We start from the raw sequence: 26,088 nt of genomic DNA on the forward strand, positions 1-26,088 counted from the left end.
AGGCATTTATTTTGCAAATAGTCATGATTTTAGATACCTATGCAATTGTGAGAGCATGAGAACAATTGGTTATTAAACAAACCTGGCAAGTCCTATGCTGGTTTAGAATTCAGTGCAAATATTTTCATATTTATTGAACATACGCAGCTATGTAGATGAGGTAACAGTGACCACAAAACCAAAGCAAAACCCCACATTGGCAAAATATAATCTGCCAGCAGAAATACAGGGATTTATTTTTTCTGACAAGTAATACTTTCAATAATGGAGTTATCCATTGTGTACTAAAAAGCAAACTCAGCTCCCCACAGTTTAGGAAAGGAATCCTAAATCTAGACTTTCAAGATCATGGACTTCCTTAGTTATCAGTGTAGAGGGATTTCAATGTAAATTAAAAAAAGAGTATTTGGAACAGTTAAAAATATATCTAAAACTCAGATGCACAAATGGTTTTGGAGAAATGAAAACATTGGAATTGTTTCACTATAATTTTTATTGTTTTTGCTATATGAAAGAATTTTGATATTTTTGGATGTTTGTGAACATAGGCATTATTCCCTAAAATATCATGTTAACATGAGGAAATATCATTTGCTGTTGATAGACATTGATAGACTTGTATCAGTGATGTTCTACTAGTCTCTTTTAAATGTTAGTAATTCAGTTAGGAATAGTATCATAATAATTAGGTGATTCAGGTGATCAGCTGTTCCAAAAATAACATCCTAAGCAGCTGGAGCAAAATGGTTTTTAAAGAAGCTGTTCTCTTGTTCACTCCAGTATCAGGATAATGTCTGTGAATAAGAAATACTGTTGACAGTATCTAGCACAGGTTCTTTGACAACATCTAGCACCAAATCCATTCCTTGGACCAAAATGGGTTACAATCATAGAACATATTGCAATTAATAACCAAATCTCTGCAAGAACTCCTGTTTTTACAGCATCCAGCTCTGACCTCAGAGGACTATGGAATTCATTAAGTTACTTTCCCACATCTATATATGTAATCAAATACTGCAATAAAGAAAGAGAGACATAAAGAACTTTACTGACATATACATTACACATGCATGTAAGTTTTTGCACAGCATTGTAATTTTTGCTTTTTAAAATTAATATAATTCTGAAATTAATATTTCAGAAAAACACATTCTCCTGGTACTACAATGGAAGCATCTTTTAAGAAGAAACAGAATAAACAGTTTCTGCAGAAACAAAAAACAAGACCTCCCCAAGAGAAAAACATTTTCTCTTTTTCATTTTTAAATTATAATGTATACCCAGAAGATTCACAACACATTTTCATTCTGAAGCTATGAGCAGTTTTTTCAAAATACAAAACATTTTACAATACATTCATGATTAGTAAAGTAATTTATTCACTTATGTTTAGATTTAATCAATTTACCTTTTGTAAGCTCATTAAGCTTCTGTTCTGCATTAATCATGATTAGCATTTAGTATTTTTGTTTTGATTGCATTGATAACATTTTTAAACTATAACTACAGCAATAATTAATTAACACTTATACAGCTCCTAGATGTGGAAACGAATTGGAGTGGTGACAGGTTCCTGTTAATGTTTGATTTTAAGCATGACTGATTTTTGGAGTATTATTCCACCTACACCTTTGTCTTTCCCTTGAGTTTGGTGTTTCTAGAGGAAACTCCACTTATGCAGGCTCTGGAATGAGGATGGAAACAGGAAAAATTTAGTCAAGTGAGCAGTATAAAAGATGAAAATAAAAATTGTCTGAAAGCTACAATGAGTTCCATCTTTATAAAATTTCCCATTAAAAACAATTCTTAAGTAAAATTCCTTTTACCAAAAAACTCTGGAAATATGTCTCCAGTATTTGCTAAAAAACATATGCAAGTAAAGAAAAGGACAGAGAGAGAAAAGAAGGAGAAAAAGCTAGTTTTTTCTAAGGCAAGAGTATAACAAACATGGACAGAATGTAGAGGATGGCACCTAGGATAAGACTGTAGACGTAAGGCAGAGCCTGGCATTTTACAGCTGTAAAACTATTAGCTTTGTTTCTCAGTTAATAAGCTATTGCTGTTTTGTCTTTTGTTATGTCTGTGGGGAGCAACAGCTACATATGGGAATTGTATTATAAGTATCCTATGATTTTTAGCATTATTAGACTCTCCTGTCATTACTAGATTATACTAGAATGTTGCTGTAGTACAAACTGGGCTAGAAATTTACAGGGAATTGCTTTAAACTATAATTTCTACAAAATTAGTTCTAAGAGATTAAGATTTAAAGAAAATAAGAGTTTTTCCTGCTAATTTTCTTTCCCACATAGTCTTTGTTCAGCAATTGTAACACATTTTAGTACTCGGGGGGGAACACTTTCTCAAAAAAGAGCTGATTGGAGGAAAATCATTAAATTGCCTTATTCTGTATCTGATTCATTGCAAGCAGAATATAGATGAAAAACTGAAAAAGTCATGTAAAGAAGAGAAAACTGAACAGCATGGTCCCATGATATGATGAAGAACCACTTAATGATGGGAGATTCCTTGTGAAATGTAATTTTAAATATATGTAATACATTGGTCCCTGGTATTATTATAAGACAGTAGTATTTGTGACATAGGTTTGGGCCCACTTGGTCTTGCTGAAGATCATATTCAATATAAACTTCAACCTTTCTTAAACATTTCAAAGGAAAGGGCTTTAATCATTAAACTCATGGATTTCTAGTAGGTTTTTGTGTGCTTTGAAGGAGAAAGGAAAAGAAAGATTTATTGTTTTGGTGTCCTAACACCAGAAAAGGGATTATCGTTGTAAATTGTGAGTGAAGGTAGACACTACATTCTAGTCCAAAGCAAGAAACCTGCCTATCCTAGAATCTAAGCTTGACCACATCCTTCATAATTTCATATTCATCAGCTAAAGCCAGGTTTGCTGGCTTCGTGAATCAGCATACCTAACTGTCAAAGATGGGACTCATCCCACCAACATTTACAACCCCCTCTGGGAAATTCAACCTTAGTTGTCTTCAGAGGGAAATGCACCTCCTTAGAAGGTTATTTACCTGACCTATTTCAACATATGCTTTAGGATGTGATATATGTCACCCCTGAAGTGCCTATTTCTATCCACCAACATAAAAATTACCTAGATAACTCTGTCCGCATATACCTGTGTATACCTGATTTAAGAAATACCAACCTGGGTTTCTCTGAGAATACATTAACACTTTGGAAAACCAGAATAATTCACTTGGGATTGTGAAACGTGGTAGATGGGAAAATGTCCACACATTAGATCTATTAGAATACACTGAGTACCACATTATGAATCCACCAATCCCAGTCTGAAGCCGTTTTCCCAGTAAGTTCAGTGAAGATTTCCAGTTCACTATTCACTGCCTTTTGGAAGTCAGAAAATGTATTTGCCTGCAGAAGTAGAGGCATAACTTGCTATATAGTAAGTTTTGAAAAATCCTGGCTTTTGCAATGTTACTTCCTCTACTGAGCCTCTACTTTCCCTGCCATACTAATTCCAAACAGAAACATGGTTGGACAAGAACGCTGGTAATCTGTGTATTCTCCTTACAGAATTCCGTTTTTATAAAATAGTCAGATAGTAGTTAATAATGCTTTGGTAGCATAAACATAGCCACATGTTCTCTGCCACTGACATTAAATCTAGTAAGAAACTCTGAAAAAACAGTACCAGCACAGCAGCGACCCCACAGGTTTGGAAGAGACCAAAGTAAGTCATGTGTAAAGGCATGTTGCAACCCAGTATCTGCTTAGGTGAAGTCAAGTGCATATGCTATTTGCATTGCACATCATTACATGTTTCCTACACTTAGTCAAATAATATTATCACTTGTAAAGATCATCAGTTTTATCCACTACCTAACCAAACTGTTATCATGACAACCACCCTGAGAAAACCTATTCCCTCTAGATAGTTGACAATATGCATCCCATTCCCAAAAGCATGATATCCACTGATTAGTGATGAAGAACAGTGTACAATTCAAATATACCAACCAGTTCTGACAGGTAAAAAATTGATGGAATGAGTCTGTAAGAAAAATAAATATACATGCCAAAGTATTCAAACAATAAACCTTTGATCATTTCTGATTTCCTCACCCCACCCTGAAATGCCAGACTTTAAAACATGAATTTGAATTTTCAGTTTTGTCCCCAAACAGGCCTGAAATATCCTCATCAGTATTTCATATTTTCCCTACTATGAAATCTTTCTGAAGTTATCGTAATACATATAAGGAAATCACGGGAAGAAGTGGAAATTTGTTACGCAAAATCAAAGTAGAGAGAGATATTTAACCAAAGTTATATCAGCCTCTTCAGTTAGGCAATTGAACTTGATATGAGCCTTCTCATTAAATTTTTGTCATTAGGTTCGAAAATGTTAAGAACACTGCTTTTTCATCACAGAATTTCTTATTTCTGGTCTTGCTGAAAAAAACCCCCCAAAAACCAAAACTTAAATTACACAAACATTGCATCAGTCTTACATGATTCATTTCAAGACTGCAGTAATTCTTGTCTGAGCCTCTTTAATTACCCCTGAAATAAACTAACAACAATAGAAGAATCTATTTCACTTATGAGCATGTATTATTATTGTTACAGAGATAACTCGGGTTAAACAATACTGCAAGGTACTGGGCTTTGTTTTGTGGGTGTTCTTAATTTAAAAAGTTTTTAAAGCCCAGTCATATATGGAGACCAGCAGTCAACACCAGCAGCGTTTGCAAAGTAACTTGACAAGAATGAGCAATTCCAGAGGAGGAAGAAGTGTAAGCAAACTCAGGGACAATTAAATCATCTCTGCTTCTCTATTGGTATAGGTTTTACCTACATTATCTTTAATGGCAACTTCAATTTCACATGAAAAAAAAAAGCTACAATTCAGTAGTTAAGGAATGGCATGTGCATGTCAAGTTATAATTATTTAGGAATAAATAGCAATGTGTACTTCCTATTAATATATAAAGCAGAAAAATAGTGTACTTTGGAAGAGTAAATGCTGACTTCTTGCTCATAACTCTGAAGTTCTAGAGTTCTAGCAGAAAGTTTGAGGTTAAAAAAAGTTAAAGCTATTATATACCTGTTGCTATTCAGATTCCATAGTAAAAATATTATTAAAAACACTATTTCTCTCTTTATAACCATGGTTATAATCTCAATGCTGTTGATACAAACATGAATAATTATACAGATGATGAATACATCTTGTATTCAGCTACTTAGGGGCATAATTGTTTGCATACTGAGCAATGTATGAGCGATAAAGATATTCCAAAGATAATCCTGTAATACTCTCATATCACCAAAATGTTGTCAGATTTAATATGTAATACAATCCAGCATACAACATAACATTCTACTGAATCAATGCATTAGGTTTTTTTACACTTCCCTTCCTTTTTCTCTATCTGTTCTATAAGTAAGCTTCACTTGGCAGGGATAAGTGACATAATCTTTCTATACACTTCATCAGAGTCTTACCAGTGATTTGTCAGATTTCTACATCAGGTCATGGTTATTTAAGGTTATTTAAAGGGCATTTGTCTCTCTCTTTTTTTTTTTCTTTTTTTTTTCTTTGTTCACTAGCATGTGTGTCACTATTTTTTGCGTTGCTTTACATTGCTTACTTGGATCACAGAAAAAGATTAAAATGCTTGATTACTAGAAATGTGTCCTCAAGGAATCCTCAAGAAATTCAGTGTCAGTCACAGCTTCCTCTAGTCATTAAAAGATGTTAAGCCTTTTCAAGGTGCTCTTTTTCACTTAGATTTCCAGATGCATGAGAAAATTTTAAAGATAAAAAGGATCCCTTGTCCTGGTTTGAGACACAAGGCCAAGGCCTCTATGCCATATATTTAGTTGTATTGGGTTTTCAGGGTGATTTACAGGTAGGCACCTTATTTCTTTCTTGCTGTTCATAACAGCAAATGGTTAAGTTATGAGCATATGTACTGTGGAATGTTTAGTGAAGAGAGAGATCTTGTGCTGAGTGGCACAAGCTGAGATGCTATGATTAGAATTCTTAATGTCTCTGAGACCATGGGAAGCAGTCTATGCCAACTGAACTCATTTTAATAGGTAACTTTCACAATGACATTTGCCATTGTCTTGGTGAAAAACCACTCTGGGATCCCAACTACAGAAAGTCAAGATCATACATATGCTGTACCCTCCTGCAACCTCAGTGAAGTCAAAAATATTAACAGCAGTGCCCAATGCACTTTTTTCCATCCCTTGAGAACATCCAGGTGAATACAGCTGCATTCTGCATGAGCTCACTAGAACAGGACTCATTGTATCCTTCCTAATATAATCCTGCCAAGAATAATTTGGCTGTAAACAGTGTAGGCCACAAGGGAAGAGTGATATTTATTTATATGTACCAACAGCAAGCAAGAAAGAATAATGAGAACCACAGGAACTCTTAATATAATTACATAATGTCCAGCAGAGCCAGCAAAACATGAAAACTAATTTCAGAAACAAAAGCTATAAACCTTATTATGATCTTAAAAAACCTAGGAAATAAAGTAATTCTTCACTTCCATGATTTTCAATGGGGAAATAGTACTTCAGAGCAATTAAGTTCTCAGATCTTTATCTAGAGCTTATTACTTAAAGTGTTTCAGTCCAGACACTGAAAATAAAACTTCTCAAGGCGAGCTAGGTCATAGAGTGGTACGTGTTTCTAGTGCCAGATGAAGGTATATCCCCTCTCATTGGCCAGGGCCTCTTCTGCTTGCAGACTGTTCTGTCAGGATGAGGGGACAGCCCACAATTTAGGCGCTGAATCTTTTTTTTGTTTGTTTCATTTCACTGAGCAGCATCACGGCTCCTTTGTCTCCCCTTGTGCAACATATGGTCTGGGAAGACAAGGAGATAACGCAGGTGCAAAAATGCCATGTGACCTTCCAGAAGAGAATGATGCTACTTTAGGAAAGCCAAATTTGGTGGCCTTAGGGAAACAGGGGATTCCTCCAATCCCAGCCCAATATATGCAGCTGCTGCTCTTCCCATTTGCAGGGAACACACAGGCACACACACTCATGCACGTGCACACCCACATAAATACAGGCACACAGATCAACACAGACACAGAGCAGTGCCTTTACTAGCATCCAGATAAACACACTCACTCACATAGATGTGAACAACAGAGATAGCTCAGCCCTATTTCTTCCTTTTTGGCTATCAGAATTGAAGTTCACCAGTGACACATGCCTGTGGGATTCACAAACACGCCAGCATTCACAGATACCTTGAAAATTAGCACAGACTTTATGTCCATCTAATCTCTTTGCCTGGATCACAGACCTCTTAGTCAACTATCAGTTCAGACCTTAGGTCTTCCCAGGTGCAAGTGTCCTCCTCTTTGCGGGCTGGTCCTGCTTGAGGTTCTCTAGCTCAGGTATACACACACCTTGGTGACCAGCTAAAGGGCTTGGCCAGACAGGCATAGCAACCAGCAGCTTGTGTATATGTGACTGGCCCTTTTTACCCCCCTTCTCTCCATTTTCGCATGATTGTTCTTGTCCTAGCCACCTCGATCCCTCCCTTTCTCAGACATTGTCTCCTCCCAAATAAACAACCCACCCCGCTGGACCTTGCTTTGCTACAACCATACCGAACTTTGGTATTTCTGATATCATTACGTAGGCTATCTCAGCCTCATATGGTATCACTGATAAGGATACCTAGGCATGGTTGTCCTTGCAAGTTTGTACTCCCCAGAAGGTCCCCAAGACTCCCTTCCAATTATCAGGGAAGTTCAGCCATTTCTTGCATAGCTACACCTGAAACACCTGTAAAATCCCAGCTGCTCCCCACAGCAGTACCTGCAACTTGTCACCTTCCCACACTGTTTAACGCATAGCAATTCCTCATGTCAATTCTACTTATTTCTCTTCTTCTGTTCAGTTAGCTAAAACCCCAGGCCGGGGCCCAGTCATTTGCCCACATGCTTTAACATCCAGAAGCGACACAAGGTGGGTAAAGACGGCTGGCAGAGGAGGAGGGAGAAAAAGAAAAGGGAGAACGGACATTGTACTGGGCAGTGCAGCTGGAAGGTGCAAACCCTACAGGAATCCTTTCCGTTTTTAAGCTTTGGGCACTGCTAAAGCTCTTGCCTGGGGAGCCCAGGGAGGGAGCCGGGGCCAACCGGGGCTAGGCTGGGCTCAGGCTGCCGGTCCATTGGGACAGCGCAGACCTGCTGGGACTCCCTGGGCCCTGACAGTGCTGTTCCTCTCATAACTTGTATTCTCTCTGAGGGCACGACACCAGATGCGGAGAAGAGTTTAATAACCACAACTTTCATTTTCCAGCATTTCACACATTCCTACTTTATTTTTAAACAGAAACAGGTGAAATGTTGGAAATTTTAAAATGCCCTGGCAAACATTAAATTTTGAGGGAAGGGACAGTAAAACTACCACTTTTCTTGGATAATGGCATGATACAAACTGAAAATTTCATGTCGTAAGGGGAAACAACATAAACCTTATTTTGATAAAAGAAGAATATTACTGACAATACAATGTCTCCTCACATAGTTACAATGTGGCTTACCTGGTCCTTGTAGTTTTGAATCAGAATTATCCTTGATTGGCTCTGACAGGCTACAGACATATTTAAACTCAACCAGGATACCTGCTTCTATATAGTGTAACTCTTTTTCAAATAAGAGTAAGGCAGCTTCAGCTTACTGTTAAGGATGTGTCAGGAGTCAGGATGGCTGAGCGGTCTAAGGTGCTGCGTTCAGGTTGCAGTCTCCCCTGGACGTGTGGGTTTGAATCCCACTCCTGACATGCATGTTTTACACAGCTAGGCTCAAAAAGTCCCAGAGGTTCCTGCAGCACATTGATGACAACTTCTTGACACAGATGGTACCACGGAGGAGCCAACAAAAAGAGGTGTGCTGCTGGACCTTGTACTAACAAACAAAGAAGGACTGGTGGAAGATGTGAAGGCTGGGGGCAGCCTTGGCTTCAGGGAGATGGTGGAGTTCAGGATCCTGCGAGGAGGAGGCAGGGCACTAAGTAGGATCGCAACCCTGGACTTCAGGAGAGCAAACTTTGGCTTCTTCAGGGGCCTACTTGGAGGAATCCCATGGGTTAGGGCCCTAAAAGGAAGGGGGGGGGGCCCAAGAGAGCTGATTAATATTCAAACATCACTTCCTCCAAGCTCAAGAGCGGTGCATCCCTATGAGCAAGAAGTCAAGCAAAGGAGGTAGGAGACCTGCATGGATGAGCAAGGAGCTCCTGGCAAAACTCAACCAGAAGAAGGAAGTATACAGAAAGTGGAAAGGGGGACAGGCCACTTGGGAGGAATATAGATAGGAACGTTGTCAGAGAATGCAGCGATGCGACAAGGAAGGCTAAGGCCCATTTGGAATCAAATCTGGCAGGAGATGTCAAGGACAGCAAGAAGGGCTTCTTCAAATACATCAGTAGCAAAAGGAAGACTAGGGAAAATGTGGGCCCTTTGCTGAATGGGGTGGGTGATGAAGGGTGCAGAGAAGGCAGAGTTCCTGAATGCCTTCTTTGCTTCAGTCTTTACTGCTCAGGCCAGCCCTCAGGAGCCCCAGACCCTGGAGGCAAGAGAGAAAGTCTGGAGAAAGGAAGACTTAGACTTTCCCTTGGTGGAGGAGGATTGGGTTAGAGATCATTTAAGCAAACTTGACACCCACAAATCCACGGGTGCCGATGGGATGCACCCACGAGTGCTGAGGGAGCTGGTGGACGTTATTGCTAAGCCACTCTCCATCACCTTTGAAAGGTCCTGGAGAACAGGAGAGATGCCTGAAGACTGGAAGAAAGCCAATGTCACCCCAGTCTTCAAAAAGGGCAAGAAGGAGGACCCAGGGAACTACAGGCCAGTCAGCCTCACCTCCATCCCTGGAAAGGTGATGGAGCACCTGGATACCATTTTCAAGCACATGAAGGACAAGAGGGTGATCAGAAGTAGTCAGCATGGCTTCACCAAGGGGAAATCATGCTTAACCTATCTGATAGCCTTCTATGATGGAATGACTGGCTAGGTAGATGAGGGGAGAGCAGTGGATGTTGTCTACCTTGACTTCAGTAAGGCTTTCGACACTGTCTCCCATAGCATCCTCACAGACAAGCTCAGGAAGTGTGGGCTAGAAGAGTGGACAGTGAGGTGGATTGAGAACTGGCTGAATGGCAGAGCTCAGAGGGTTGTGATCAGCGGCGTAGAGTCTAGTTGGCGGCCTGTAGCTAGCGGTGTCCCCCAGGGATCAGTACTGGGTGCAGTCTTGTTCAACTTCTTCAACAATGACCTGGATGAAGGGACAGAGTGCACCCTCAGCAAGTTTGCTGATGATACAAAACTGGGAGGAGTGGCTGATGCACCAGAGGGCTGTGCTGCCATTCAGAGAGACCTGGACAGGCTGGAGAGGTGGGCAGAGAGGAACCTCATGAAGTTCAACAAAGGCAAGTGCAGAGTCCTGCACCTGGGGAGGAATAACCCCAGGCACCAGTACAGGTTGGAGGTCGACCTGCTGGAAAGCAGCTCTGCGGAGAAGGACCGGGGAGTGCTGGTGGACACCAAGTTAACCGTGAGCCAGTAATGTGCCCTTGTGGCCAAGAAAGCCAATGGTATCCTGGGCTACATGAGGCAGAGCATTGCCAGCAGGTGGAGGGAGGTGATTCTCCCCCTCTATTCAGCCCTGATGAGGCCACATCTGGAGTACTGCGTCCAGTTCTGGGCTCCCCAGTACAAGAGGGATGTGGCACTACTGGAGCAAGTCCAGCGAAGGGCTACAAAGATGATTAGGAGTTTGGAGCATCTCTCTTATGAGGAAAGGCTGAGAGAGCTGAAACTGTTCAGCCTGGAGAAGAGAAGGCTGAGGGGAGATCTTATTAACGTGCACAAGTATCTGAAGGGAGGGTGTCGAGAGGATGGGACCAGACTCTTTTCAGTGGTGCCCAGCAACAGGACGCGAGGCAACGGGCACAAACTGAAACACAGACAATTCCATCTGAACATGAGGAAAAACTTTTTCACCGTGAGGGTGACAGAGCACTGGAACAGGTTGCCCAGAGAGGTTGCGGAGTCTCCTTCTCTGGAGATATTCAAAACCCGCCTGGACGTGATCCTGTGCAATGTGCTCTAGTCGACCCTGCTTGAGCAGGGATGTTGGACTAGATGATCTCCAGAGGTCCCTTCCAACCTCAGCCATTCTGTGATTCTGTGATTCTGTGAGTTGTGAGAAGACACTTTAGGTTCTTTTCTTCATATACGGTCCCCCTTTTAGAGCTACATAGTATTTTGCTATTTTAATGTTTCCAGCTTATGTTATTTACCTCATTTCTTTCCACAGTCCTACAATTAGAGCTAATGAAAAAGCAAACTTTTTTTTTTTTTTACTATGGTAAAATTACATTATGTTTTCATGTTTCCTCTTATGAAAAATAACCCCCAAAATATATATTTATTTTGAATATCTTATCTTCCTCCCTTTTTACTTTCCCATCCACACCACTTTTTCCAGGACACAAAAAGGAAAAAGGAGGAAAGAGGGGAAATAAAAAGTGGAGGAAAAATACAGCACCATTCTCTAACTTTCATCTCCATGTGGATGTTAAATTACATTTTTTCAAAAGACAAGGTGGTAGAGAAAAGAACAGGTTTTATAATTCTTAATTAAAAACTCCTGTGTTTATAATCAGAATGGTTTGCTTTTTGAGATCACTTTTGGAATGAGAAGGATCCACAGACTAGTTATAGTTCCAGTAAAATTTCTGCCAGACTCAGCTTAAATCCTCTACAGCTATTACTGGGTCTGAAAAATACATGGCAGCTATTTAGCATGTCATAAAATGGACTTGCATCAGCCCAAAGTTAGACATGTGGTGATGACGTCAAAGTTTGGTACAGCGCCTCTGGTTTTACATCCAATTAAGCTGATCTCCTAACTTTCCCATACAAGGTGAACACATACAATAGCAATAGAAAGCCATTTTATAAAGCCAATGAAAAGCCATATCTAAAGAAAAAGACAGTCAACCACAGGGTCTTGTTTGTTTGCTTGTTTTTAATGACCAAGGAAGGGAAGACCCCAGCTTTTTGTAACCTGGTGCATGAGATGTGCTGCAATGTGAGATGCAGGTTCCCCTGTGGGGACGTATGAGGCAGAGCCTACCATAAAAACTTACAAACGTATTCTCGGATTTGAAATAGACATAGAGATCATGACTGATAATCAGCTCAAATTTATGAAATAAAGGAAGGTTTCTTATAGTTGTGTAAGACTGCAGAGAAATCATTCAAATAGCACCAGGGTATTCACATACCTTAAAAAATATTGACATATTAAAATGATTCGGAAAAAAAATAACTACAAGAGAGGTCTGAGGTCTGGGAAATCTGCCCACTGTGAATAAATAAAATAGATCAAGCTATTTCATTTTTCAAGAGTGCTTTATGAAGCAATTGTTATGATATCCTAAAACTACCCCCATTTAGTGCTATACAGTCTTCTTGGAACAAAACTTCTTTCTACCAGAAAGATATGTGTAAGCATACCAAAACAGAATAAATAAACACACAATCTAATATTTTACTTAAAAAATAATCATGAGTATGTATTTTAAAAATAATATTAATATCAATTGCTGAAGCTTGTTTTCAAAAGCTTAAAAATTACCAGCATTAACTGGTTTCTTTTTATGTTGGATGGAATGCTTGTTCTGAAACTTTTATTTCAAACACATTTATATTTGTCCAACAAACAGACAAACAAACCCCAAAACATTTGAGGAGAATCACCTACAAAAAGAAATAGTTTTCAAAAAAGTAATAGAAAGTACTTCAATTTAAGAAAAAAGAAAGAAAGAAAGAAATGGAAGTTCTAATGGCTGCATGCTGAGGATGTAGAAATTCACAGTAGAAAAAACATGCCAAAATTTAACCATCATGGTAATTAATCTGAAACATTTTTCCTTGGGATTGGATAGTTCCCCATCCCTTGAAGCCTTTTAATAAAAGTGAATTTTACTTTGTGAAATTCACATTCAAAATCATGAAGAGGTATGGTCAATCAAAAGACAGAAGAAAGACAGCTGGCACAATCACTGTTGATTCCTTCTTGACTTAAAGATCTCTCACAATAAAGGATGGTGTGTTCTGCCCTCCTACCGTACACCTTAGCCCTCAATTATCCACATTTTCCTAGTCATCTTATTTGTTTTCTGCATTGGTGACATACTTTATACTCAGTTGGCATATTCCTTGGCTACCCATATTTTACCACTTAGCCCAAGCAAAGAAACCAACTCATCTCCAGGTCTGTCCTCTAGCTTTTTCTTACTGTAATCCAGTAAAATAGTTTGTTCTGTAAACCCAGAAAATGATTGATCAGCATTTTGGTGGTATGTGTATTGAGTTACAAAGATGAACAGTATTAAGGCTTTCCAGCTATGAGCTTATGAAATGAAAATCAATAGTAGTGTCAAGTGTCACTGAATGACTGACTATAATAAGTATCATTGCCCATATGATTTCCATTGGACTTCGTGGGTAATATTGATACGCAGTTTTGGAGTGGTTTTTTTATTGTGCTGTTGTTGTTAGCCTACAAAAAAATGAAGATTATGCTAGCACTTTAGCACGCAGGAGGGTTCAGTGGAAGCCTCAGGCACCTGAAGTCCTATCATCTACAAAACTGTGTTCCAACAGTAATCCTCTTTGTGTTGCATTTTGCTGTAACGTCAGTTTTGTAAATATTACAGCCTCCACTTTGCCTCACAGCTATGGAGCTTCACAAGAGTAAAAGCAAATGAAAATGCTGTCAAAAATTTCAGACTTTTTTTTCTCTGTGCATGGTATTGCGCTGATGCTAGGGAGTTAGAAATGAATACAAGGTTAGGGAGTTAAGTGAGCTGAGATCTTTATATTGTGTGTGTATGTCTGTGTGTGTGGTTGTGTGTGTGGTTTTGTGTTGCTCTTCAGACAGTAAATATGTATTTCATAAATATTTCTATTTTAGAATAAATTATAGAAATATACCGTGTTTTTTGAAAAAAGACAAGAAGTGAAGTTCTTGTAGTTAAAACTATTTCTGAGAATTTTAGTATATCAGATTGAGATTGCCACTAAAAAAAGTTTATTTCAAATAATTACATTCAATGAAAGTTAAGTTTATTATCTGAACTCCTAAACTCTTAGTTGAACAGGATCAGCCTCTGCTTCACTTTCTCATTCTACCTTGTTGAGAACAACAATCTGCTTTGATAAATATAGATTAAATAAAGACAAATTTCTAATTCCCTTAACTCAGAAATTTTGAGCCTCTGCTGTTATCTCAGGTACTCATGAAGGCATAGTACCAAGCAAATATTAAATATTAAAAAGTATTGAGCAATTCAGGAGACAAAGTGACATTAGTGCAAAGGAATGGCAGCATTATCCACGGTGCAGATCTTTGTATATCAGTAAATTAAAAACTCTATTTCTGCTGAGTTTTAGGAGGAAGTAAACTCCACTTTGCTAAATTAGAATATGAGAAATAACATTTTCCTTTTCCATTGGTGCAAGACAGGAAAATCATGGCTGTCTGCACAGAAATGACAAAGAGCATCTTGGGGCAAAGTACTAAAAGCAGATCTGAATGAACTAGCTTTAACAGCGCTGGCATCCAGTATATTTTTGTCCAGCTGCCAGAAGTTATCTACTTAAAGTCACTGCAGACCATCACAGAGAAAACACAGGAAAAAGATACTAAAACAATTTGCGGAATTTCCCATTGTTTTCCACATGTTTAATTAAGAATTGGAGGTAGGGAGTAAATCAAATACAGAAGTCAAAATGAAATTCATGCTATATGAACCTCAGAAAGCTTAAACCACAGAAATATCGTTTAACATAATTCGGACCAATGAATACTTCCAGGAGTCATACAATTTCATATTCAGATAGCATTATCAAAATATTAGGATCATTGCAGAACTCAGAACGTGGAACAAAAGTTTAACGTATGATCCTATTCCATGCTACAAAAAAAAAAAAAAAAGGTGACTTTCTTAGAAAGACATAATGACAACTAAAAATGTTGGATTTTCTTTTTTTCTGAATAAACTAATTGGTTGAACTGCATATAAGGTGCCAGTCTTGATTTTTTATTTCTCCTGAATGGGCACTCAAAAATAAAACTGTCGAATCTAGTGAAAAAACAAACAAGCATACATCTTACCTGGACCCAGTATGAAAAGTTTCATACAGAATTGTGTGTTCAAAAGCTAGCATAGACTCACAGAATTTACGGAATGGTAAAATATGTCAGATTGTATAATCTAATTTCTGTCTCTGAGAACTTCCAGAAGATTCAGTACCTGAGTATCAATGAGTTCAGAAGAAAAAAATAGATGATATTTTCGAGGAATAAAACCATATGAAGCATAAGGTGTTTCTCTTTACAGTACTTTATTTTAGATATTTAGAAGCCTACTTTATTCTACATTGTCTGTTGGTACATCTCTAATGATATAGTATATTACATCTATTTAGTGTAAGCATAATGGAAGCAGCAAACAAATACTGCTTTTTCCCTCCAGACTGGCGGTCTGAAACTATGCTGGTTATCTGGGAAAAATAACCTATAAGCAAAATCACCCCCTACATTCCCTAAAGGATAATTGTATCTATTTTAGGGCTTTTTCCAAGACAGAAGCGATACAAAAATAGATAAAACAGTTCCTAAACATTATACAGGCAAATGGTCCTAATGTAAAGTGCCATCAAATGGATTTATATGCCTTCCTTAAGTCTACTGTAAAATGATACAAGCAGTGAGACACTATTTCCCTTGAAGAAAGGCATTCAAACTTGATAGTAGAGTAAGTTGCCTGATAATCAAAAGAGAAATTACACAGTTGTATCAATGTTCACACCCAAAAAACACTTGAAGAACTCTCTCCTGTATGCACTAATTGTTTATCCATGTTTTTCGGACTGAGTTAGTTAATTTTTTCTCTGTAAGTCAGTCCCACCAAGTCATTAATCATTTTTGTTGCTCTTTTCTGAATTCACTCTAACACTGTCAATGTTTTTTCTGGTGTTATGAACACCTGAAAGTAAGAAGTTATTACAGGCAATATTCATTGAATCTTAACTGGAGCACAGAAAAAGAATGTGTGACATTGTAATAAATCTTTCCACTCAGAATATTTTTTTTAACATAATTTCTCTACCGAAAAACACTGGTAAACAGAGAAGCATTGGTAATTATTTACTGAGAACTTAATGTTTTAGACAGATATAATTCCTAACAGTATAATGCAATGATGATGAACCTATGTATGACACTGGTGTCAAAATCAGCAAATGCAATTATTGTCAGTATCTTGTGAATATTCTTTCTTCCTCTTCTTCCTTGCTAGCATTTTCAGTGTCGTTGCAGTAGTTTTCACCCTTAGGAAATCTGCAATTAAAAGAAATATGTAAGAATTTGCTGAAGAGTGGTGGGATATAGATATGACAAGGATTTGTAACCCTGTTCTGAAGCGTGCCTACCTTCTTAGTGTAAGAAAGTGAATTCAGCATTAGTCAGCCTACTGGGAGACCCAAACATTTGCTGGTATAGACAAATACCTTTAAGAAGCCAAAAATGTGAGCAGAAGTGATCTGAAATTTTGGTGTTTTATTCTGAAATGGAACCATTAGTGTCAGTGCAGATAATTTTTGTCCTGGTTTAAAACCCATGCATTTCATCAAGATGCTTTTTCTTCTTTATTTCATGAAACCACAGATAATATAGTTGACAACCCACATATACAGGCAACAATACTATGCAGCAGACACCAGGACTGATACTCGGTTCAACACACAGCACCATTTCTTATTTCTGAAAATATTTAGCTGTAATTAACAACTGGGTTAAGAGAATGAACTGGAGAAGGAACTTCCATTTTATTTTTTATGTGCTTATATGGAAGTCACCTCTTTGAAATTAAATTTGCTCACATTCTTGAATATTCAAAAAATTCAAACAGGAAAACCACTTTTTTCTCTACTTGGCTTCAAGATTTACATTTATCTTAAAGATTAAACAAAATACCATAGCTCATATCTAAGAATGAAGAATGAAAATAAACACACTGTCCATTTATCCTAAATTCATTGCACTTATGATTCTATTAGGCAGAATTCTTGAATATAGAGTTCAACTTGAAACCAACATCCTTCACAATAACTTTGTATTTGTTTGGCCCAAACAGTGACACCACCAAAAGTCTTCTCTGCAGCCACTGATTGCAATATTCCACTGGAACTTTTAGTCTAGTAAGTTTTATTATCGTGGTAGACAGGAACTATGGATCTCAGGTCCAGGCTCCAAGAAATTATAACTGAAAGCACAACTCATTTCCCCAGTTTACCTTGCTATCCACTATAAAAATGTCAGTCTGTCTCTTTTTTAAAACTGTGAAAGAAAATATACTGATATTTCTATTTTTGTAAAAGCAGAGAGCTTCTGAGGTACTATACTGGTGGGAGTAATTTCAGTATTTAGCTAAACAGAATGGAGCATATTATCTGTTAACACCTAATCAATATTCATCAGTCTCTGCTTTTAGAAAAAAGAGAAAAGAAGTTGTTTTCCATGTGGTAAACTGTCAACAACTTAGACCTAAAAATTGCAGTGAGATTTTCAGAGATTCAGGAATGAGACAATTTGAAAAGCAGGTATTTATACTGTTAGGTGAAAACTTACAAATTTGCTCCCACAGTCAATGACAAGTTACAAAGTATTTGCTGACCAATAGGACCAATAGTTTAGTGTTTGGTTAAGCAAGTGTATGCCCGCATTTCTTGTCAAATCCCATAATTGCATGGATTTTCATGAGCTGGTAAATGTATCAGCAATTGATCTCCTTTTACCTGTCAGACATCTAAATGCAGTTATTTATCAGTGTACTAATATGGCTAATCACTAAGTAATGTTATGTTAAAAATCAATATCCCATCAAGGCAAAACATCTGCTTTAACAAAGTACAAATAGTAGCAGCAATATGAGTAAACTGAAGACTGTATTCTTTTGAGTCTTGCTGTAGCAGTGCAACCAGACAGAAATGAGAGTCGCAAAAGTTTTAAAGCATAATTTGGAGGCTCAAAAGAAGAATGAAGAGTGTGAAATGGTGTCTGAACACCTTCTAACATGTTCAGAGATGACTATTAGGTCAAAACATTGGCTGAAAAGGCCAATTTTCCTTAGTTCTCAATATGATTTGTCCTTGATGCCATAATTGTTTTGGATTGTTAATAAAAACATATCCTGCTCAGTTTCATGTTTTGGAAAGAGTTCTGGTTCTAAACTGACAAATTTCAATACAAAAACCTTTGATGCAAACTTTAAAAATCAAAGTTTACCCTTTGCAGCAAAGAGTTCCTGTGATTTCAAATGGAGTTACTATTCTTTTTTGAATATCTAGTATTTCACAAAGTGTTACTTGTACTGTGAATTCATCAGGGTAAGAAAAATTTTTGTACAATCCATCTCTACAATCCCTAGGTATACTGTGTCTTGGGTTAGTTAAACACTACTACAATAAAAGTAAATAGCAATAATCACCACGAATTCAAGTGTGTATTTGGTTTCTTGACAAACAAGTATGTTTAAACACAGTCAAGAACATCACGTGTCATTGTGCCCCAATTTTAAAAAGAAAACCTGTAACTGAAGGCTTAGAAGATTTCAGATTCAAACAACTGATGGTAAAATATGACTCACAATTGTGTAGATATAGTGAAGGTATTGTGTACTCTCCTTTTGTGCAGAAAAGAAAGATGTTTAGAAATTAGTGAAATAACCGACCAACTGACCAGATGGACAACAAGAGATACTGTAGTATTAAATGCAAAAAGAAACAAGTGTGTTTATGGCATACAGCCTCACACTTGTTGGCATGGCATTAATAACTCCACTTGATTCATTCCTAAAAATAGTAAGCAGGTTGGGATTGGTTATGCTGAACGCATCTGAATTTTGTAAAAAGGTCAAAATCAAGTCTAGCTTGACTGATCTTTTGTGTTCTAGTTTCCCTTCCCTCTTGCTCTTATTTTTTTAACCTGCTCTTGGTTAAGATGATTTCTTGGAAGTAACTCTACCACCAATGGATTAATACAGTTCAGGACTATTTTATCCTCTAGTCTCTGATTTAGAGGAATTATATTTCTATCAATGTCATCTTTATAGTTTATAAAGGTTTTATATAATTTTCTATAATACAGTGCTTATTCAAATTTTAGATCAACATAGAGGTTAAGTTTCAGCTCTACTTATAACTTCCTGTAACACCTTCTGTACATATGTTTATATTCTATCTTGCATAATATGCATATCTGTATTGTGTTTAAAGAACATATAAACTATTGATCAATACTTTATAAACTATGCAGAAAAAAGTTATTTCTACTTATACAGACTATTTACATACAAAGATTGCTGCTAATGCTTTACGCATATGATTTATGGGTTCATCTTATTCAAATACAATGTAAGAGTGCATAATTTAAGAAAATAAAAGCAAAGCCACACATAATAAATTTAAAATATGGACCCCTAGGTAATTTTATTTTCTTATATAAGACACTTGGGACAACCCTCAGATTTTCTAGCACATTTTCATCTAAAGACTGTTTCTATTAGAGAGCTTTTCCACTGTTCTTTTTTTTTTTTCCTTATGCTAGAGTACACTACAGGATGAGGCAGAGTCAAAAAGTGGAGCACGGATACTAGCATTCTGCACTTCCATAGCTCACTACATCTTCTGGAAATCATTCCTTAAGCTTTTGGTGTTATTTCCTGCGCTGACAGCATGATATATAGACCCTGGATTAAAAATTGTTTAATTGTCAGAGATTTAAAAGGTTTTGTTGAAGATGTAGCTGCCATTCTATGTCTTTGAATATGCCTTTAAACTAGTCAGAGCATTTTTATGCAAGCAAATGCTGTGACTTTTCTACCTCCAAGACTGAAACCTTGGGTGACAGCACCTGTTTGTTTTACATCTGAGAAGTGAATCCAGATTAATTTGACTCCATACAGAGACTTAAAGAGGAGCAATGAAATTAATTACAGAGAGTCAAGAAGCCCTTCTAAACAATTTCCAGCTAAACAATTCAGCTATTAGTGAATAAGCTTACAGCACTCAGAGTTCTTACATTCATTCAATTAACATGATAAGACACAGTTTATCTCAGTAAGAGAAACAGGCTAAGACACAGTTTATATCAGTAAGAATAACAGGACCAACAGGCAGTATACCACGGAAACTTCTGTTTGAATTCAGCACTACAAAAAATCCAAACTCTCCTCCCCTCTGTGGTTACTGATCATTAAAAGTTAATGTCCCATTGCCTATAGTGTTGCCTTCACTATAGTACTCTCCAGAAAGATAGCTCCATCCAGTTCTTCAAGGACATTTCATGGCAATCTGTCTATATGTTATTTAATTTACGATGGCTTGCTTTCTCTAGCTCAGAGTTGAGATTAACGTTTGCATAAATAATACCTTAGTAGTGAAAAAACTTAAGCATAAAAACTGTTCATAAAAATACCAGTGCGGAGAATGTTGATATCTTCAATAGAGGGCTTACTTGTTAACCTTTGACAGGCCAAAAACACATGCTGCATACTCTGTGCTACAGTGTAGAGAAGAATGCTGTCAGTCTTTTCTTCCTATTTTGCCATTTTTAGTGGGACAGAATTGTGGGTTTTGCTTGATTTTTTATACTTTCCTTGCAGTCTTGTTTACAAAGAACAAGTCTGAAGACAGAACTCTTGGAGGAGGTGATGTTTGCGATGATTTTTCATCTCCTCTTCAGATTTATTTGAGGCTGTGAAAGCACTTTGTCCCCTGGAAAGACTATTTTTACCATTAACGTTCAGAGTTCCTTGGGACCCGATTTGTGAAAGCCCTTCATCATGATAGCTATCCACAGTCTTCTAAATATGCTGGCTCCAGGTTATTAGTGCTTTTACAGTGAGGACTGGGGTTTGAGCTTATTTGAATATTTAAATATATTGAATAAATTAAAATAAATTATGTCAATACTTTGTTCAAATTAGACATACCTACGGCGTTCTTCGTAGGTAAAGAAGCGTGCTCCTTATTAAGAACATGTTGCTTCATGACCAGATATTTAGCACTGCTGAAGATAGACTGGAGTTTGACAAGGAGAAACAGATTTGTAACAAGCAACTTTGGATCTTTAAGTGTTTTTTTCTTTTTTTCCCCCTGGCTGTTACTCCTTGTGGCTCTTTCAGAGCTTCCATTATACGCTTTATTCCTAGATGGGTTCTCACTCTGCAGTCTGCTGACTGCCCATGACTCATCCCTGCACTCATTCTGCCCCAACCCACTCCTTATGCTTCTTCGGTCACTGCTGTTGGCCAGACCACGGTCTCAGCAGGTGCTGCCGTAGCTCTTATTCACTGAGGGAACAATGAGGGACAAAGATGTTCCTCCCCACTGTCCTTCTATGGTTCAGTAAGCAAAAAGATACCTCACAACAGAAAATGATTTCTTGTAGAGGCAGCAATGCCTTCATGTTGTCAAGGGCATTGATCTCAATATCTTCCTGACTAGGAATGTACTTAGCAAGTGATTTCCTGATTTTGGCTTTCCTGAAGCAGGGACCATAAATAATATTACAGTTATATGATATTTCATATAACAGAGAAATTTAAAATAGTACAAAAGGGACATAAGATTATTTCTTTATTTTGACCCAAAGTAAGTTATAAATTAATTACATATTTTACATAATATTTTCCATAAACATACCAATTCCAGAAAACAATGTGTTTTTCTCTTTTAATAATTATGAATTTCAAGCATATGTTTCTTCTAGTCATGAACAGAATTCAGAATCTGATAGACCATGACAATATAGACAGTAGTCCAGTGCTACAAACAGTCAAACAGACGTAAGAAACAAAGATATAAGTGCCACTAGCCTGGTTTTGACAAGATGCGCAACTCTCACTCCCTGTGAGCCAAATATTAATTATTATATGTTAATAGTTTGTTAAGTATAATTTTTAATTTTAATTTTCACTTAAAAATTAGCTATTGTGGGAGTCTCTTGCTTATTTTTTTTTAATTTTGAATTCATTTTTGGAGCAAACTGAAACCTCATTTTTTTCAATTTAAATCTGATTCTTTCTTGCCAGCCATTATAATATATAAATAAGTTTCTTGTTAGAGATGGTAGGAAATGGTTAATTAGATATCTTGCAGTCTAATAGACAAATTATACATACTGAGAATACAAAATAACAGTTGACAAGGTCAAGTATTTGAAAAGAAATTACTAATGGACTATCTTAATAAATTAGTTTAATAAAAATGGTCCTGAACAAATTTCATTTTTAGATGAGAAAACAGATGAGTTTTAAAATCCCTTCTCAATCTCTTCTCCATACTTTCAGTAAAAGTGTTTTACAGTATAAAATAGGTTACTTCTTCAATTTAACAGGTACTCAAACATACAAAACATCCTCCTATGTGAGCACATCTTTTATATGAGAGAAAGATAAATGTACATTTAGATTAAAAGCTGAAACCCACTACTGCTTGTTGACAACACTTTAAAATGCAGTTTCAATCCTTCCAAACCAGTCTCCATCTCAATGACTGCTTTATCTCTTCTATTCCATGATAATGCAGTAGCAGCTTGTTTATATGGTGTCAAAAAAAGAAGGTTTTGCTGTGAAATTACTAAGCTACATTGTCATTGAACAGAACTGCAAACTATTATTTTCTCACGTATATGATTGTCAGTAACAAAATAATTATACAAACAAATAGATGTGCTTTTTAAAATGTGTAATTTTTTTGCTTTTTTATTTAAAAAGAATATGTTACTGTTTAGACTAGGTCCTTTCAACTGCTTTGCAAGTGTTATTTATAGATGTCATAAACAAAAAATGTTACCAACTCTTAAAAACAATTTGGGTGGCAGTAAACTTAGAAGTTTAACCAGAAATATTCTCTTATTCTATTACTGCAACCTGATAGCAGTGACACTGAAAGCCCTATATCTAACTTAAGGAACAGTGATGTATCTTTTTTCACTACATTTAAGCTACAGGCCTCCCGGAGACAAAATGTGACATTGTGAATGATAGCTCTAAGACAAGAAGTTGTAAAGCAAGACAGAGAGAGAGATTTACTCAAATTTTTAGCTATATCTAACTCCATGAACCAAACTTTGCTGTTTTTAACAGAATTGTTCCCTGTTCTGTTTGGCCTCTATCTTCCCTCATGACCTGCAATACAGTTTGAACCATCCCTACATGAAAGGTGAAGCAGAGCAGGCCACAGTTTCAAGTCAATCAGTTTCAAGCCAACTAATTAAACCTCAAGAAGCATTACATTTGGTATCCCAGAATTTACTGTAAAAATCCACCCACTTTCAGTCGCAGTTAATATCACCTCCATTAGTGATGTTCTTGAACACTTCAAAGAAATCAAAAATAAGTTTTAAAGTAAACAAAAAGATTTCTAAGAGTTAGGGGTCACATCGATGATCTCACTGTGCTGGATTCCCTCCCACTTTGTATTAACTGAACTAGTGGTTATAAGGACAGAACAATTTTATTGGTAAGGGTCAAAGACACTGAGCAACAAGACACAGCACTTACCAAAATTAAAAAAAAAAAAAAAAAAGAGGGATAAATTGTAAGCTATGGAAAACAGACAAGTTGAACCTGAGCAGTATTTGACAAGCAAGTTGTAATCATCGGGTGCATGACTTCAGTGCAATTGTGCAAGTGATAAGAGGAATTAGTTCTAGCATGACAGAAATCACGAGAACATCTGCCACAAGGAAACAAAAAGCAGAAAAAAACAACAAGACCTTCAAAGATTTCTTTTTTTAGCAAACTAGTTAAGCTACTGAATAGGACTTAATCGGTACATAGACTTTGTGCTATTCTTTACAGAACTGAGCTTAATCATAATTAAGCCATTCGTAAATTATATATGACTAGTTTAGTCATTCCAGATATTGTGCAGTTGGAATTTGGATTCAGGTGGCAAATGGGGTATGGTGCAAACTTTGGCATTTTGTAGCTCTATCAGTGCTCTACCAGTGCTTTGTAGCTCCATCAGTGTGACAGATTTGCCTGTTGTTTCTCCTAACACCAAACAGCTTTATAAAATTTACTTTTGTTTATAAATAACATTTGATAATCCTAAATTGGCTAAATGTTTTCAGAAAATCAACATGACTTATTGTTAGAATGAAAAGAAAATCCTCCAACAAAAAGATTTCTTATGAACAGGGATCTAGATGTCCTGCTTTGCAGGCCATCACTTAGTATATGCAGTATAGATAGCTATGTTGGAAAGAAAATGTATTTAAATATTCATTCTTGTTGCTAGGGAAACTATATTCCTTTTACATTGTTGAATCCTTTAGTAAAAAAACAAAACCAAAAAAAACAGAAACAGTAGTGAATATTTCCCTATTTTGGGCATCTGATTAGTTTAAAAATCTTTTGTAGGAATGAAAAAACAAACACAAACACAAAATTACATAGCGTAACACAAAATAAATTAAAAATAAAATGTGTGAATTTATTAAATTGTAAGTAGAAATATTATTAAAAAATGCTATGGACCCTCTATATAGTGAGGATGCGAAGTTTTAAAGATAAACTGTGGCACAGACACTAAATGAATGCCGTTACAACATTCAAGTTGGCAATAAAACTCAACTGAATTTTGGCAGACTGAGCAACCATGTAATGCTCACTCTACAGTAAAATAAGAATTGAGACATAATATTGCAAACTTGGTAGCTCAGCTTTTTGGAAAGGAATGGAACATAGTGCTGAAGATAGGGAAGGAACAAAAGCCACATTAACTTTACCTCAGTAATATGTGAGATTTTGAACAACTTTAAACAGAAGTAAAAGTAGAATAACAAAAGAAAAATAGAGGAAAATGGGAAGAAATGGAAAAAAATTACAGAACTTAGACCATGCCAGACTATAGAGACATCTTTTTTGAATAATTTTTTTTTCTATAAAAAGGAAATTCTGTTTATCTAACCTATTTAAATGTCAATAATGTATATAATATGCTGCTATATGAGATACATGACATACATGAGACAAACTCATAGAAAGTTGGAGAATAAGATGGCCAAAAGTGCCAGGAAGCTGTACTTAAAGTAGAACTATCAAAGGAGACGGAGATTATTAGTAACATGTCTCTAAAAGTCATCCTGTGATGAATACTAGCTGATATTTTCATTATTGTCCTTGGTCTAAAAAATAAATATGTGCAGGTGTGTGTGTGTGTCTACTTCCTCTACATACACACACACAGTGGTAAAATGTGCTAATAGGAAGTATCACTGATACACACAGCAGGATCAGAGAACAGGAAGGAAGGAAGGAAGGAATGACCTTGAATCCTGGAGTAACAGCAATGGAATGAAAAGTAAAGTACAAGAAAATGTATTTATGCACTGGAACTAATAATAAGAATTTCTGATCTATGATGGGTACTCATCATGTAGAAATGACAGATAAAGAAGATTTAATATATTGCTTCATCCCAGGATGACTATAAAGCGCTAATGTATTACAGTAAGAAATAGGCAAATGTAATCCTAGAATGCACCAGAAGAGAAATTTCTTGTGTTCTACTTAGATCCTGGGAATGTGAATTGGGCAAAGTTTTGCTTAAATATAGGGACTTCTATGTTACCATATGAAAGCATAGGCAGATAAGTCACTAGAATTTTTTAAAGGAAATACTGTTTTTAACTAAAAGGAAAAAATATGTTGTGTTATAAAATTTTTATTAGCTAGTATACCTCTCGGTACTTAATGTAAATACTACTACTGGATTTATTCACTACAAAGTATTTATACTCTGCCTCCTGTTTATTCTGGGAATATGATACTGTTATTACTCCCATCAATGAGATTGAGGTGGCTTCTGAAATTGAATTGGGAACCTAATTGTGGGGACAATTAAATAGAATGGCATATAACAAAGCCACTTACTTCAAATAGTGAG

General features: G+C 36.7%; 1 long non-coding RNA gene across 2 annotated transcripts in view; it reads right to left on the reverse strand.

Moving 5' to 3' along the window:
* Nucleotides 1-15,022: 15,022 nt before the first annotated feature.
* Nucleotides 15,023-26,088, reverse strand: part of LOC106494992 (uncharacterized) — a 33,358-nt gene continuing 22,292 nt past the window's right edge. Inside the window, exons 3-4 of one of the 2 annotated variants that reach the window (XR_010884680.1) lie at nucleotides 21,123-21,210; nucleotides 15,023-16,468 (exon numbers count right to left, since the gene is read on the reverse strand). This is a non-coding gene — a long non-coding RNA (uncharacterized lncRNA). The remainder of the gene's footprint in view (nucleotides 16,469-21,122; nucleotides 21,211-26,088) is intronic. The other variant, XR_010884681.1, reaches the window with a different exon arrangement.

This window comes from Apteryx mantelli, chromosome 1 (genome assembly GCF_036417845.1).
Source record: "Apteryx mantelli isolate bAptMan1 chromosome 1, bAptMan1.hap1, whole genome shotgun sequence".
Classification (NCBI taxonomy): domain Eukaryota; kingdom Metazoa; phylum Chordata; class Aves; order Apterygiformes; family Apterygidae; genus Apteryx; species Apteryx mantelli.